The 15,311-nt window shown below is 38.0% G+C and overlaps 1 long non-coding RNA gene and 1 other non-coding gene across 3 annotated transcripts; one reads left to right on the forward strand and one right to left on the reverse strand.

Annotated features, from left to right (window-relative positions):
- The first annotated feature begins 1,386 nt into the window (after positions 1-1,386).
- LOC109131113 (uncharacterized) lies at positions 1,387-3,428 on the forward strand. Of its 2 annotated transcripts, none has more exons than XR_002036865.2 (4): positions 1,387-1,804; positions 1,926-2,264; positions 2,796-2,953; positions 3,034-3,428. It is a non-coding gene; the product is annotated as an uncharacterized LOC109131113 (long non-coding RNA). The 2 variants fall into 2 exon arrangements; XR_015593645.1 differs by having other exon boundaries at positions 1,421-1,804; positions 1,936-2,264.
- A 6,221-nt stretch (positions 3,429-9,649) lies between these two features.
- Positions 9,650-9,756, reverse strand: LOC147919967 (small nucleolar RNA R71). Its single transcript, XR_015594363.1, has one exon. It is a non-coding gene; the product is annotated as a small nucleolar RNA R71 (small nucleolar RNA).
- Between the last annotated feature and the right edge of the window lie 5,555 nt (positions 9,757-15,311).

Below are 15,311 nucleotides of genomic sequence, written 5' to 3' on the forward strand. Positions count from 1 at the left end.
ATATATATATATTTATTTATATTTGTTTTATTTGTTAATTATTATGCATGTTGGTTTTATTAGCGTCAAATTTCTTAACTGATACAAATCAAGAGTAAATAACATCAGTTCGTTTAATCGATATAAACAAATAAATAGCTATATCAGTTTTTACAATTGATGTGAAATCATATAATTGGCATCACTTTTTATTGATGTAAATTTGTATCAATTATTTTAAGTAATGTTAGTATAATTTATAAATTATATAAATTGTTTAAGTGATGTAAAATTATATTTTGTATCAATATTTCAAAGTGATGCAAATTAATATAAATTTATATCAATTATTCTGAATTGATGTAAATCAGATTACTGATGGCATCAGTTATTTGAATTGATGTTAAATTTTATTTTTTGTATCATTCATAGAAAAATAATTCAAATTTAAATCATTTATTTATTTGACACAAATTAAATGATGCAACTTGCCCTTTTTTTTTGTAGTGAGTGCATCTCTACTTTGTTCCCGCTTGGCTCATGACTTGGAAACTTTCATTGACAAGATAATGGGCCAAGGAAGTGAAGATTCTATCCTCCATGTCCCGCCAATGACGTGGCAATCCTATCTGTTTTCTTCTTTCCTTTTAATTTCATCTTGAACCTTCTCTTGACCGTTGGATGGTCTTTGTTTGTTTTTCTTTTGCTTTTGCTTTTGGACATGTGTGTTCCTTAGCTAGTGGCCACGTGCCTAGGGTTAAGTGTCTCCCATATGTAAGCCTTCTCTATATAACGGCCTAAACCCTCATTGTAAAAGTTAGAGTTGAATATTGAATTAATTTCCCAAAGAGAGAATCTTTGTTTCTTGTCTCATCCTTCTCCTTAGCCGAAGTCCGGGACTTGGCTCTTGAGAAACCTTAGGAGATTCACGAACCGGGTTTGTAGTGCCCTTGTGAAACACACTTTGTTAGTGGAATGGATTGATGGATGTATTCAATGGTGAGATATGAAATGAATGAATGGCAGGGTGTTTCAATTCCATTTATGCAATTGTAGTACAAGAGGTGTCAATCCAATCTGAGGGTTGTGAACAATCAGGATGTGTATATGAGCCTAAGTTAAGCCAAATATGCAAAGGATGTTTGTCACTAACAATCCTAATAATGAAATGTAATGAGCAGAAAGTAAAACTACTAGAACTAGATGCTGAATGTAAATGGAACAGAATGATTATCACTACAATGAAGCTAGAACAAAAATAGAAACTATGCTAATGAACTAATCACTACAAGAAATATGGGCATTGATAGCAGAAAAGCATAGCGCAGTTTTCTCAAGTGTTATCGTTGATAAAATTTTAGAAATGAGTCTATATAATAGCGCTTTTAAAACACTACACCTAAAAATATGTGAGCGGGAACCAAAAATCACTCTTTCCGCCAACACTTAGTAAAAATTAACAAAAAATCAGTCTTTCCCCCATTACACTTAGAAGCTCTAGAGTCAAAAAAAAATCTTTTTTTTTTCTAAACCAACGAAAACCTAAATTGTTTTATTTTCTTCTTTTCTCTTCCTCATCTCCTTCGCACTTCTTCTTCCTCTCTAGGGTTAAGAGTAGGGAGAAGCCAAGGTTTTGGCTTAGCAGCCATGAGTGAGACGAGAGATAAGCATTACAACGACGTAATCGACAGGGAGAGAATGAATTGAAGCTGTGATGAAGTCTTTGAGCTTGTCGACAACAAACACTCGTTTGAAGATCTGGTGACAGGAGTGTGAAGAAGAGTAAAGGCACGACAGAGGCGTCTTTTTCTATTAATCTCGCCAAGTAAGTTTATGAAAGGGGATCTAGGGTTTTATTCTAATTTTGATTGATTTGAGTTTAAGATCAAAGGTTTTTATAAGTTCCTCCTCTTCTACAGCTCATAGATTTCTTATTTCTGTTGAAGATTTCTGCAGTTATGCGATTTTGGCAAGATTGAGTACAAGCCAGAAATTTCGAATTGGATCAACCTAATTGGATTCGTCGAGCAACCTTTTCAGTTCGGTCCTTGCTCCGATGGAAATTTCTGGGCTGGAACTGTGATTTCTCAGCGTTTGGGTTCAAAGTCATCTAGTTTCTGATACATTTTTTGAAAGCATGAGTGTGTTGTTGGTAATTTGTTTGTGTATTTTCCATGTTTGAAATAGTTTTAGTTGGTAAGCACGCCTCTATTCTAGTGATTTTCTGACAAGGTTGGAGCTCTTTTGCTCTGTGATATCACATCAGTGGTCTCGTTGTTGCTCAGGTATATTGTCACCTACTCCCTATGTGCATCACTCTTGTTCTCCATGTATCTTTTCATTTAGTTAGATATGGTTTTGTTTGGCATTTTGAATTGTTTAGAACAAAGATCTTGATTTGTGGAACTCTGACATCAAACTCACTTATTTCTATCTTATATATGTCTGCAACTCTGCATTCATCATTCTGACTTTTGCTGTCTTATATATGTCTGCATTTATGTTTCAATTCTAGCGTTTTCATGGTGTATTATATATTATCAAATGTTCATCTTCCCAAGAACCAATATCGCATTGTTTATGTGTTTGATATTACTTGTGTTGTCTCATTTAATTCTCCTTGTTTTTAGTTTTCAACTCCTTTAAGCGTGTGTAAGTGAACGTACCATGGGAACTTTTAATTATTTTTAGTAACTAAAACCAACCAATAAGCATGATTAAGTTGTGTGACTGCTCTAATGTTAGTTGCCAAAAATTGAGTTTTGTACTATTTTTCCTTCCTTGGTTTAAGCTCTTTGTTGATTTCCATATGCCAGAAATGGAAGAAGTACATGTTTTTAAACAGAGTGGAGCTAATCACGTAAGAGGAGGTTCTGGAACTGTTTTGTCTGCTCCCAACAATGCAGAACAGGACAGAGGAGCTTTTATTGAAGGAGCAGGACTGGACGGAGGAGCTTTGCTTCAAGTTATACAGGTCATTGTAGTTTATTTCTTTACTTCTAAACTTATCTATTATTTTTTCTTCATTGGTTTAAGCTCTTTGTTGATTTTCAGATTCAAGATGCTTCCATCTCCCCTGTGAACAAGGGAGTCGCAGAGGAACAGCCTCTCTCCAAGTCTACTTCTGAGGATGTTGTTTAGCCGGAGAAGTCTAAAGCAGGTACTGTACTAGTGGATGTATCCGACTCTGTTGTAGAAAACAACACTCAATATGCTGTAGATGGAACTTCTCAGACAGTGACACTCAATCCTTTCCCCCACCAACGTTTCTGCCCTTCAGGTTATTTGTAAGAGTTTGTTGATTTGTGGTGTTAGTTTAAGATTTGAATCGATGTTATGTTAGACTTGTTTTGGTTAATGTTATGTAAGACTTGTTTTCGTTAATATTATGTAAGACTTGCTTTGGTTAATGTAATGTTAATGAGATGTATTAGATTTTGCCTAGAAAATTTTTCTTATATATTTTGAATTTCCTGCAGAAGCTGTATATATTATATAATATATAAATCTAAATATATAATATATAAATTAAATATATTATAGCAACGGTATATAGCTACAGTTTACAAAATCATAGTACAAATATTTCGCTACAATTAATTTTAATATAGCAAATAAAAAACGCTAATAATAATTTAATTATAGCGAAAACATGACACTATTATAGAGGGACAATTAATAGCATAGGAAAAAATGCTATTGTATGTGTCCCCTCTAAGATAGCACCGGCAAAGACAGCGTTTACGAAATCGCTATCTAAACGATATAATAGCGTTTTTCGTGTGCTAAGAATACGCATATTTCTTGTAGTGAATGCAAGATAATAATGAACAAGAAAATAAGCAAATGCAACAGGAATGCAAATAGAATGAGACTAGAGATAAGACAGGACAACTACTAATCATAAACAAGAGTTCTGGGGATGAACTCGAGCAAGCACTCGATCGAGTGCAGGGTCGAGCTAGATAAATCCGTGAAACAGAACAATGCAAGAAAAACAGAGCAACACAAGAACAAATCAAACAACAATCAAACAGCAGGATTAAAACTTAAAAATCAATAAACAAAGAAGGCCTTGAGGAGGGATTCATGGGCTGGACTAATGAATGAGGTTATCACACTTTAGCCAACAAATCTCAAGCAAAGCTTTGAGCTAATCTCTAGACATATAAATCTAAGACAAGTTTAATCCACTCTCATGGCAAGAAACAATCAAACCTATGCATCTCTAGACTTGTTCTCACATAGTAAAGAGTCTACACAAGCAGGCATTAAGCAATACATCTCATACCAAACAAGACCTCTAATCTCTTAGCAAGCCTAATGGTAAGCTCTAGATCTAGCCTTATCTATGCTCCTTAAACATTGGTGTGATGCTAAGATGCTTGAAATCAAACCCTAACCTCTCAGTTCAGGATTAGCATTAAGAACATCTAGCCTAGAAGAGATTCTACCACAATCAAGCTTGACTAAAGCAAACAAACCTCAAACACAGCCCAGCCTAACCCATCCTCAAGATCCTAAGCACTACTCACACGAACACATGATGAACATCAAAGTCATAAACCCAGAAAATACTGAAACTTGCATCAAATGAAAGATAAAACAAAGATCTACAATACTCAAGAAGGAATGAAACTCGAATTCTCAATATTAAGAAAGTTATGAAACCAACAATATTGAAGAATCTAGAGTTTTTCTCTTAAGGAAGTACAAGATCTAAAAATAAATAAAAGTGCAAAAGGAATAATTCCCAAAAGGGTAAAAACTAGGTTTCTGACTATTCTAAAAAGCTGGACTCCTTGGTGGCTGCAGGTACAAGGCTTTATATAGGAGAGGGGGTGGAAGCCCTAAAAATACTAAAAGACAAAATAGTCAACGGCTCGGTCAACTCGATCACTACTCGGTCGAGTGGCTGGTCGAGTTGGCTTTTCTTCTGCTTCCTCCATTCAGTCGAGTCCTCCTCTGCACACGGTCGAGTGTCTAGTCGAGTGTGGGGTCGAGTTGGACTCTGGACCTTGGTTCTTCAGCCTTAACTCTCTTGCTTTCCCTTCATGATTGCCTCACTTCTCCTCAGCATTGCTTCCATGCTCCTTAAGCTCCAAAATCACCTGATTATGCATGAAAAGATGCAAATGCAATGCAACTAAACTCTAATGCATGATTAGTCCTAAAGCTATGCAATAATGGTAAAAATGGATAGCAAAAAATGCAAAAGATGTGAATAAACTAAGGGAAAACATGGTAAAATATATGAACATCAACACCCCCAAACTTAGTCTTCGCTTGCCCTCAAGCAAATAAACAAGACATAAGAAGGTAGGTGAGGTTTGAAAGTGGGATCTCAGCTCCTAAAGCTTGCAAATAGACCATCTAGAATCAATGTCCAAGTAACTAGTACTATGATGCAAGTTGAATGAGCTGTACTTAAAGATTTCAGACAAGCATATCACAACCTTTACTGATTTGAGCCTTAGATATCCACATGCATTCAAATCAACCATTTCCTTTAACATTCATTAATCAAGAACATGAATCAATTCTATGCAATGCTTATACTCATTTGGCTTGGAGATAAAGGTTTAGAGACAATGATGGTCTCTTTTTAGAGTGGGGCTTATCAATATAAAGGTTCTCTCATAAAATGGATTGAGCTTTAGAAGAATGCTAAAGGTAAGAACACTTAGACAAATACAAGAACAAAACCTTGTCTACCCAAAGGTACCCAAAGTGTTTGATCCTAACATTCTGATCCCAAATGATCCTAGTGCTACCCTTTAACTTCTTCTTTTCTCTTTCACCCTTTTCTCTTTTGGTTTTCAAGTCTTAGGAGAGGTTTCTTATTTGATCTTTCTAGTGGGATGGGAGATTCTTACTTATTTGCTATGGTTCTCTTTTCTTCTTATTCTTAAGACATACAAGCTTTTAGCTAGACTTTTCTTTTCTTTCTTTTCTTTTCTTTAGCTAGGAACCATCTTCAACAATTTTTACTTCCCATCCTTTCACTAGACTTTGATTTTACACATTCCCCTCTTAAAGACTCTACCTTTTTCTTTCTCTTTTTCCTCTTTTCTTTTCAAAACAGCCAAGTCCCAAACCCAACAAGTGAACCACCTAGTCCTATCTAGTTTGAAAAATGCAAACTAGAACTACACAAGGTTTTACTCTTGTCAGTTCAAACCTAACACTTTCTACCAAGCTCAATCCCAAAATAGGCCTCACACACACAAGAATAAACATGGCTTGAAAGAAGGGTTGGTTTAGGGGTATGGAAACTGATTTCAATGGTTTAATCAGCTACTTGGATCAACAAGAGTGGTAAAAATGAGAAAGATGATCCAAATATGTATATGGTATCCATGAGTTTAAAGCAATGCACACATTGATAATTGAAATTCAATATTAGGTTCTTATAAATAAGAAATGGTGTCAAATCACAACATGCTTCAATTTAGACCAAATGCAATGCAGGAATTCAAGGCTTGGTTCAATCTTATGCTTCTAACTACTCAACTAGCATCAAAGTACTATTAACTTGGGCATTGATCCTAGTCTAGTGAATAAGCAAGCTAACAAGGAAATACTCATCATAGATCCCTAATGCAAATATTATACAATCCTAAATGAAACATGCTAAACAAGATCCTAATATGCAATGCAAACTACATAAACACTCTTCTTTTATAAAGATTTTTGCAAAAAATTTTCAAATTTTTAGGGTTTTTCTATGCCTTAGATGCTATGCAAATACTAATATGAGGATGCTAAAAATTTGAAATAAGAACACAAAACACAATGTCAAATGCTATCTCAAACCCTCCCCCAAACTTAAATCACACAGTCTCTTGTGTGAAAGAAATTTGTAAGAGGATTCAAGATCAAAAACAAAACATAATATGAGATGCAATGGTATTTACAAGTGAAGGTGATAGTGGTACCTCAAGGGTTGTGGAAGAAGTTGTCCACATCCTCTTGCATGCTGTCAAAGGAGTAGTTGGGGTCTTGTTGGTGACTTGGAGATGTAGATTGGGGCAGCTCGACGACGGCGATCGAGCTGCACTCGGTCGAGTGCGTGCTCGAGTGGGGGGGGGGGGTCGATGATGTTCATATATTTTACCTTGTTTTCCCTTAGTTTATTCACATCTTTTGCATCTTTTTCTATCCATTTAGACCATTATTGTGTAGCTTTAGCACTAATCATGCATTAGGGTTTAGTTGCATTGCATTTGCATCTTTTCATGCATAAACAGGTGATTTTGGAGCTCAAGGAGCATGGAAGCAATGGAGAAGAGATGTGAAGCAATCTTGAGGAGGAAACAAGGGGAGTTAAGGCTGAAACAACAAGGTCCAGAGTCCAACTCGACTGCACACTCGACCAGACACTCGACCGTGTGCTGAGGAGGACTCGACCGAGTGAAGATTGCACGTGAGAAGCCAGCTCGACCCCTAGCTCGACCGAGCACAGGTCGAGTTGACCGAGCTGTTGACTGCTTTGACTTTTTCTTTTTTTAGGGCTTCCACTTCCCCACTATATAAGACCTTGTACCTGCAGCCACCAAAGCGTCCAGACTTTTAGATATTCCCAAAAACCTAGTTTTTACCTTTTTTAGCATTATTCCTTTTGCATTTTATTAGATCTTGTACTTCTTTAAGAAAACTCTTAGATTCTTCAATATTGTTGGTTTAATAACTTTCTTAATATTGAGAATTTGAGTTTCATCCTTTGATTAATATTAAAGATCTCAGTTTTATCTTTCTAATAATGCAAGTTTCAATATTTTTTGGGTTTTTGATTTGTTTCATCATGTCTTGTTGTGAGTAGTCTTCTTAGGATCTTGAGGATGGGTTAGGAAGGATTCATCTTGTGGTTTATGTGATTTGGTCAAGCTTGATTGTTGTAGATCTCTTCTAGGCTAGATGTTCTTAAGGCTGATCTTGAACTGAGAGGTTAGGATCTGATTTCAAGCTCCTTAGCATCACACCAATGTTTAAGGAGCATAGATAAGGCTAGATCTAGAGCTTACCATTAGGCTTGCTAAGAGATTAGAGGTCTTGTTTGGTTTGAGATGTATTGCTTAATGCCTGCTTGTGTAGATTCTTTACTGTGTGAGAACAAGTATAGAATTGCATAGGTTTGATTGTTTCTTGACCATGAGAGTGGGATAAACTTGTCTTAGATTTATATGTCTAGAGATTAGCTCAAAGTTTGCTTGAGATTTGTTGACCAAGTTAGATGACCACAATGATTAGTTCTTCCCATGAATCCATCCTCAGGAACCTTCTTTGTTTATTGATTTCTAAGTCTTAATCTTGTAGCTTGCTTGTTGTTTGATTGGTTTTAGTATTGCTCTGTTTTTGTTGTGTTGCTCTGTTTTCCGGATTCAACCAGCTCGACCTCCCACTCGACCTACACTCGGTCGAGTGCTTGCTCGAGTTCATCCCCAGAACTCTGGTTTATGATTTGTGCTTGTCTTGTTTCATTCCTGTTTCATTCCAGTTGCATACATTTAGCTTTCAGTTCATTACTTGTCTTGCATTAGTTCATTAGTAGTAATTTCTATTTCTGTTCTTGCTTCATTACAGTTTCAATCATTCAGTTTCATTTGCATTTAGTTCTTGGTTCTTGTAGTTTACTTTCTGAATCTTTACATTTCCATCTTAGGATTGTTAGTGACAAACAATCATTACATTTGTCTTAACTTAGATTCATATGCACATCTTATCTGTTCACAAACACTCATTTAGGATTGATACCTCTTGTACTGCAATAGCATAAGGGGAATTGAAACACCCATCCATCATTCCATTCATATATCATCTTTGCATACATCCACCATCATCACCATACCACATAGAATAACTTGTTTCAATTTGGCGCCGTTGCCCATTTGAGTGTGTTTTTGTGACATTTAGGATCCATATTAGTCTAAGATTAAGTTCGTTTATACACTTGAATCTTCTGTTTCTGGGTTGAAGTTCCATTTCAGGTACCAGTCGACCATCAACTCGACCACCACTCGACCGAGTCGTGATCGAGCACCTGCTCGAGCCAGACGCCGGATCTCTATAACCATCAGTTTCCAGTCGACTTGATCACCAACAAGAGCCTGTGCTCAGTCGCGTGCCTGGGAAAAATCGTTTGTGGTAGTTGATGCACAGAAGGTCTAAAGGAAAGGACCATCTTCTCAAGCACATTGACAACATCCACAAGGTGACAAAGGGTTTGGGAACTAAGCAAAGGAGAGTTGTTCAGGAACAACAAGAGGTTATAGTAGCAATGGATCATCAGGATCAGGTTCAGAGACCAAGGAACATTGGTGCTGGAGATGCACCTAACACTCACAACCAAAGGACTGGAATTGTGCCTCCAACTGTTGCCAACAACAACTTTGAGATCAAGAGTGGCTTAATCTCCATGATTCAAGCCAACAAATTTCATGGATTGCCAATGGAGAATCCACTAGATCACCTTGATGAGTTTGATAGAATATGCAGCCTTACAAGGATCAATGGTGTAAGTGAGGATGGTTTTAAGCTGAGGTTGTTCCCTTTCTCACTTGGGGACAAGGCTCATTTATGGGAAAAGACTCTCCCCACTGGTGCAATCACTACTTGGGATGCATGCAAGAAGGCTTTCTTAGCCAAATTCTTCTCCAATGCTAGGACAGCAAGGCTGAGGAATGACATCTCTGGATTTGCTCAAAGGAGTAATGAGACCTTTTGTGAGGCATGGGAGAGATTCAAAGGATATCAGACTCAATGTCCTCATCATGGTTTCAGCAATGAGTCACTATTGAGTACCTTGTATAGAGGAGTGCTTCCAAAGATAAGGATGTTGCTTGACACAGCTTCTAATGGCAACTTCCTCAACAAGAATGTGGAAGAAGGCTGGGAATTAGTTGAGAATCTTGCTCAATCAGATGGCAACTATAATGAGGACTATGATAGGACCATAAGGAGCTCCTCCACTGATCAAGAGGACAAGTATAAGAAGGACTTGAAGATGGTCAATGAGAAGCTTGACAAGATCCTTCTTAGCCAGTCCAAGTCTATTCATTTCATTGGTGAAGAAGAAGCACAAGTTCAAGAGGGGGAGACTGAGTTTGCTGAGTTGTGCTACATGCAGAATCAAGGAGGATTCAAAGGCTACAACCAAGGAGGTTTCAAGAACAACAACCTATCTTATAGGAGTACCAATGTGGCTAATCCTCAAGACCAAGTCTATCCACCTCAACAGCCTCAACAGCAACAAACCTACATCCCCAAACAACAACACCAAGTGTTCCAGCCTCAGTTGTGTCCCCCACCAGGGTTTCAGACTAACCAAGGCCAAGGACAAGACTTAAGAGCTATGATGCAACAATTGTTGATTGGGCAATCACAAGGGAAGATTGAGGAAGCCAAGCAGTTTGCTGAGTTGAACCAAAGGTTAACATCACAGTACAATGATCTGAATATGAAGTTTGAGGGTCTTAATTCAAGAGTAAAGTATATGGAGGGTAACATAGCATCTACTTCAGCTCCAAAAACCAACCAACTCCCTGGAAAAGCTGTTCAAAATCTAAGGGAGTTCTCAGCCAAAGCAATTCAATTTCAAGAGGAAGAAGTCACTGAGGACAGTGAAGTCCAAGTTTGGGGGAATTCATTAGTTACTGAAGCCCCAAGTGACATCTGTGCAAAGCAACAGGAACTCGCAGGAGAACTCGACCAGGAGCTTGAGCAGCCACTCGACCGAGTGCATGCTCGAGTGGTCGATCGAGCTGGGGACTCCGAAGCTGTCAAGCCTGCTAAGTACATTCCTCCTGCTTACAAGCCCCCACTGCCATTCCCTGGGCGTTTCAAAGCACAGAGGATCAAGGAGTTAAGGGAAATCATTGAGAAAAAGGAGATGTTGGCTAAGCAACATGAGGAAGAAAGGGTTTTGAGGGAAGAAGCTTTGGTTGAGAAAAAGGAAGAAGTGATGGCTATTCAAGAGATCATCATTGCCTACCAAGAAGAGGAGAGAGGACCTGCTTTGGAACAGTATAAACCATACCCTCTCTATAGAGATTTTTTGCTTGATTTATCAGTAAAGAAGGCTCAAGCTCAAGATGAGAAGGATCTTGAGAACCTTGGAGGAGTGATCATCCCACTTAAGCTTAAGGACCCAGGGCCATTCTACTTGCCTTGCACAATCAGTTACCTCCACTACAATCAATGCCTTTGTGATTTGGGAGCTTCAACAAGTGTGATGCCATACTCCTTAGCCCAAAAGCTTGGGAGAACTGATTTCAAATCCACTAAACTCCATGTGTGCCTAGCTGATGGGACAAATAGAGAGGTAGTTGGAAGGTTGGAGAATATCCCACTCAAGATAGGGAAGGCAAGGGTTCATACTGATTTTGTGGTCATAGAGATGGACAAGGAGCCTGAAGATCCAATCTTGTTAGGAAGGCCATTTTTAGCCACTGTTGGAGCAGTAATAGATGTTAGAGAAGGTCTTGTGACCTTGAACATTGCTGAGGATACAGTCATGAAGTTCAACATCTATAACCCAACCAACCTGCCTACCATTGATGATCAACCCTTCACTATCAAGGAGAAAGTTGATCATGGGGTTTTCAAGGATGAAGGAGACCCTAAGGCTGAGCTCCCACTTCAAGAGGATTCTGTTGAGGAGCTTAAGAGGTCAGTTCAAGAGCTGTCTAGTATGGTTGAGGATCTCAAAGTCAAACTGAACAAGAGGTCTTTGAGGAAAGCAAGACCTAGGCTCAAATTTAAGAAGAAATATGGTTTGAGTGCTAAGGGTGAGGTGATCAAGGATCAACTTCACAGTGACCAAGAGGTTCCAGGGAGGATTTCATCACCTCCTTGGTATCTAAACCAAAGTTAAGAAGGAAACCAAAGTCAAGCTTAGTGACTTTAAACAAGCTCACTAGGGAGGAAGTCCCTAAGGTATCCCTGTATATATTGCTTTGGAATTTTGGTATTTTGATTTTTGCTTTAGTTTTTTCATGGTTAGGCACGCTAGGGAGTCTGAATAGAAGAGGAAGGCCCATCATTTGGACACTCGCAGTCCAGCTCGACCCACCCACTCGGACACGTACTCGACCGAGTCAAGGTCGATTGGCATTGTCGAGCTGCCCCAAAGTCCTTCTCCAAGCCACCAGCCTGACCCCAACTACTCCTATGATAGCATGCAGATGGATGTGGACAACTTCTTCCACAATCCCTAAGGTACCACTATCACCTTACCATTGTTTATACCATTGCATTTCATATTGTGTTTTGTGTTGTGTTTAAATCTTGAATCCTCTCACAACTTTTTCACACAAGGGACTGTGTGATTTAAGTTTGGGGGAGGGTTTGAGATAGCATTTGATGTTGTGTTTTGTGTTCTTATTTCAAATTTTTATCATCATCATGTTAGCACTTGCATTAGCATCTAAGGCATAGAAAAACCATAAAAATTTGAAAATTTTTGAAAAAATCTTCATAAAAAAAAGAGTGTTCATGTAGTTTGCATTGCATATTAGGAACTTGTTTAGCATGTTTCATATAGAATTGTATAATATTTGCATTAGGGATCTATGATGAGTATTTCCTTGTTAGCTAGCCTATTCACTAGACTAGGATCAATGCCCTAGTTATTAGTATTTTGATGCTAGTTGAGTAGTAGGAAGCATAAGATTGAACCAAGCTTGAATTCTTGCATTGCATTTGGTCTAAATTGAAGCATGTTGTGATTTGAAACCATTTCCTATTTTATAAGAACCTAATATTGACTTTTAATTATCAATATGTGCATTGTTTTAAACTCATGGATACCATATACATACTTGGATCATCTTTCTCCTTTTCACCACTCTTGTTGATCCAAGTAGCTGATTAAATCATTAAGATCAGTTCCCCTACCCCTAAACCAAACCTCCTTTCAAGCCTTGTTGATTCTTGAGTGTGTGAGGCCTATTTTTGGGATTATTTGCTTGAGGGCAAGCAAAGACTAAGTTTGGGGGTGTTGATGTTCATATATTTTACCTTGTTTTCCCTTAGTTTATTCACATCTTTTGCATCTTTTTCTATCCATTTAGACCATTATTGTGTAGCTTTAGCACTAATCATGCATTAGGGTTTAGTTGCATTGCATTTGCATCTTTTCATGCATAAACAGGTGATTTTGGAGCTCAAGGAGCATGGAAGCAATGGAGAAGAGATGTGAAGCAATCTTGAGGAGGAAACAAGGGGAGTTAAGGCTGAAACAACAAGGTCCAGAGTCCAACTCGACTGCACACTCGACCAGACACTCGACCGTGTGCTGAGGAGGACTCGACCGAGTGGAGATTGCACGTGAGAAGCCAGCTCGACCCCTAGCTCGACCGAGCACAGGTCGAGTTGACCGAGCCGTTGATTGCTTTGACTTTTTCTATTTTTAGGGCTTCCACTTCCCCACTATATAAGACCTTGTACCTGCAGCCACCAAAGCGTCCAGACTTTTAGATATTCCCAAAAACCTAGTTTTTACCTTTTTTAGCATTATTCCTTTTGCATTTTATTAGATCTTGTACTTCTTTAAGAAAACTCTTAGATTCTTCAATATTGTTGGTTTAATAACTTTCTTAATATTGAGAATTTGAGTTTCATCCTTTGATTAATATTAAAGATCTCAGTTTTATCTTTCTAATAATGCAAGTTTCAATATTTTTTGGGTTTTTGATTTGTTTCATCATGTCTTGTTGTGAGTAGTCTTCTTAGGATCTTGAGGATGGGTTAGGAAGGATTCATCTTGTGGTTTATGTGATTTGGTCAAGCTTGATTGTTGTAGATCTCTTCTAGGCTAGATGTTCTTAAGGCTGATCTTGAACTGAGAGGTTAGGATCTGATTTCAAGCTCCTTAGCATCACACCAATGTTTAAGGAGCATAGATAAGGCTAGATCTAGAGCTTACCATTAGGCTTGCTAAGAGATTAGAGGTCTTGTTTGGTTTGAGATGTATTGCTTAATGCCTGCTTGTGTAGATTCTTTACTGTGTGAGAACAAGTCTAGAATTGCATAGGTTTGATTGTTTCTTGACCATGAGAGTGGGAGAAACTTGTCTTAGATTTATATGTCTAGAGATTAGCTCAAAGTTTGCTTGAGATTTGTTGACCAAGTTAGATGACCACAATGATTAGTTCTTCCCATGAATCCATCCTCAGGAACCTTCTTTGTTTATTGATTTCTAAGTCTTAATCTTTTAGCTTGCTTGTTGTTTGATTGGTTTTAGTATTGCTCTGTTTTTGTTGTGTTGCTCTGTTTTCCGGATTCAACCAGCTCGACCTCCCACTCGACCTACACTCGGTCGAGTGCTTGCTCGAGTTCATCCCCAGAACTCTGGTTTATGATTTGTGCTTGTCTTGTTTCATTCCTGTTTCATTCCAGTTGCATACATTTAGCTTTCAGTTCATTAATTGTCTTGCATTAGTTCATTAGTAGTAATTTCTATTTCTGTTCTTGCTTCATTACAGTTTCAATCTTTCAGTTTCATTTGCATTTAGTTCTTGGTTCTTGTAGTTTACTTTCTGAATCTTTACATTTCCATCTTAGGATTGTTAGTGACAAACAATCATTACATTTGTCTTAACTTAGATTCATATGCACATCTTATCTGTTCACAAACACTCATTTAGGATTGATACCTCTTGTACTGCAATAGCATAAGGAGAATTGAAACACCCATCCATCATTCCATTCATATATCATCTTTGCATACATCCACCATCATCACCATACCACATAGAATAACTTGTTTCAGTCGAGCTGGACTGCGTGTCTCCATTAACTGTCCCTTCCTCTTCTATTCAGGCTCCCTTGCTTCCCTGATCATGAAAACACCAAAACAAAAGTCAAAATACCAAAATCCTAAGCAATATATACAGGGATACCTTAGGGACTTCCTCCTTAGTGAGCTTGTTTAGAGTCACTAAGCTTGACTTCTATAGGTCTTCAAACTTGAGGGGCATCCTTGAGAAGCATTGTGCACTTCTCATGTGTCTCTTTCTCTCCCAAATACTTCTTAACTCTCTGACCATTGACTGTAAACTCACTACCATCTTTGTTGAGAAGTGTGACAGCTCCATAAGGTAAAATCTCTTTTATTTCAAAAGGACCTCCCCATCTACTTTTCAACTTCCCAGGGAATAACTTGAGTTTTGAATTGTAAAGCAAGGCTTGGTCTCTAGGCTTAATGTCCTTTATGAGAATCTTCTTATCATGGAAGGCCTTAGTCCTCTCCATGTAGATTTTGGAGTTTTCATAAGCTTCCAATCTTGATCTCCTCAAGTTCATGCAAATCAAGGCTTCTCTTAGCTTGTGCT

The sequence above is a fragment of the Camelina sativa genome, chromosome 20 (assembly GCF_030686135.1).
Source record: "Camelina sativa cultivar CO46 ecotype springtype chromosome 20, ASM3068613v1".
Taxonomy (NCBI): domain Eukaryota; kingdom Viridiplantae; phylum Streptophyta; class Magnoliopsida; order Brassicales; family Brassicaceae; genus Camelina; species Camelina sativa.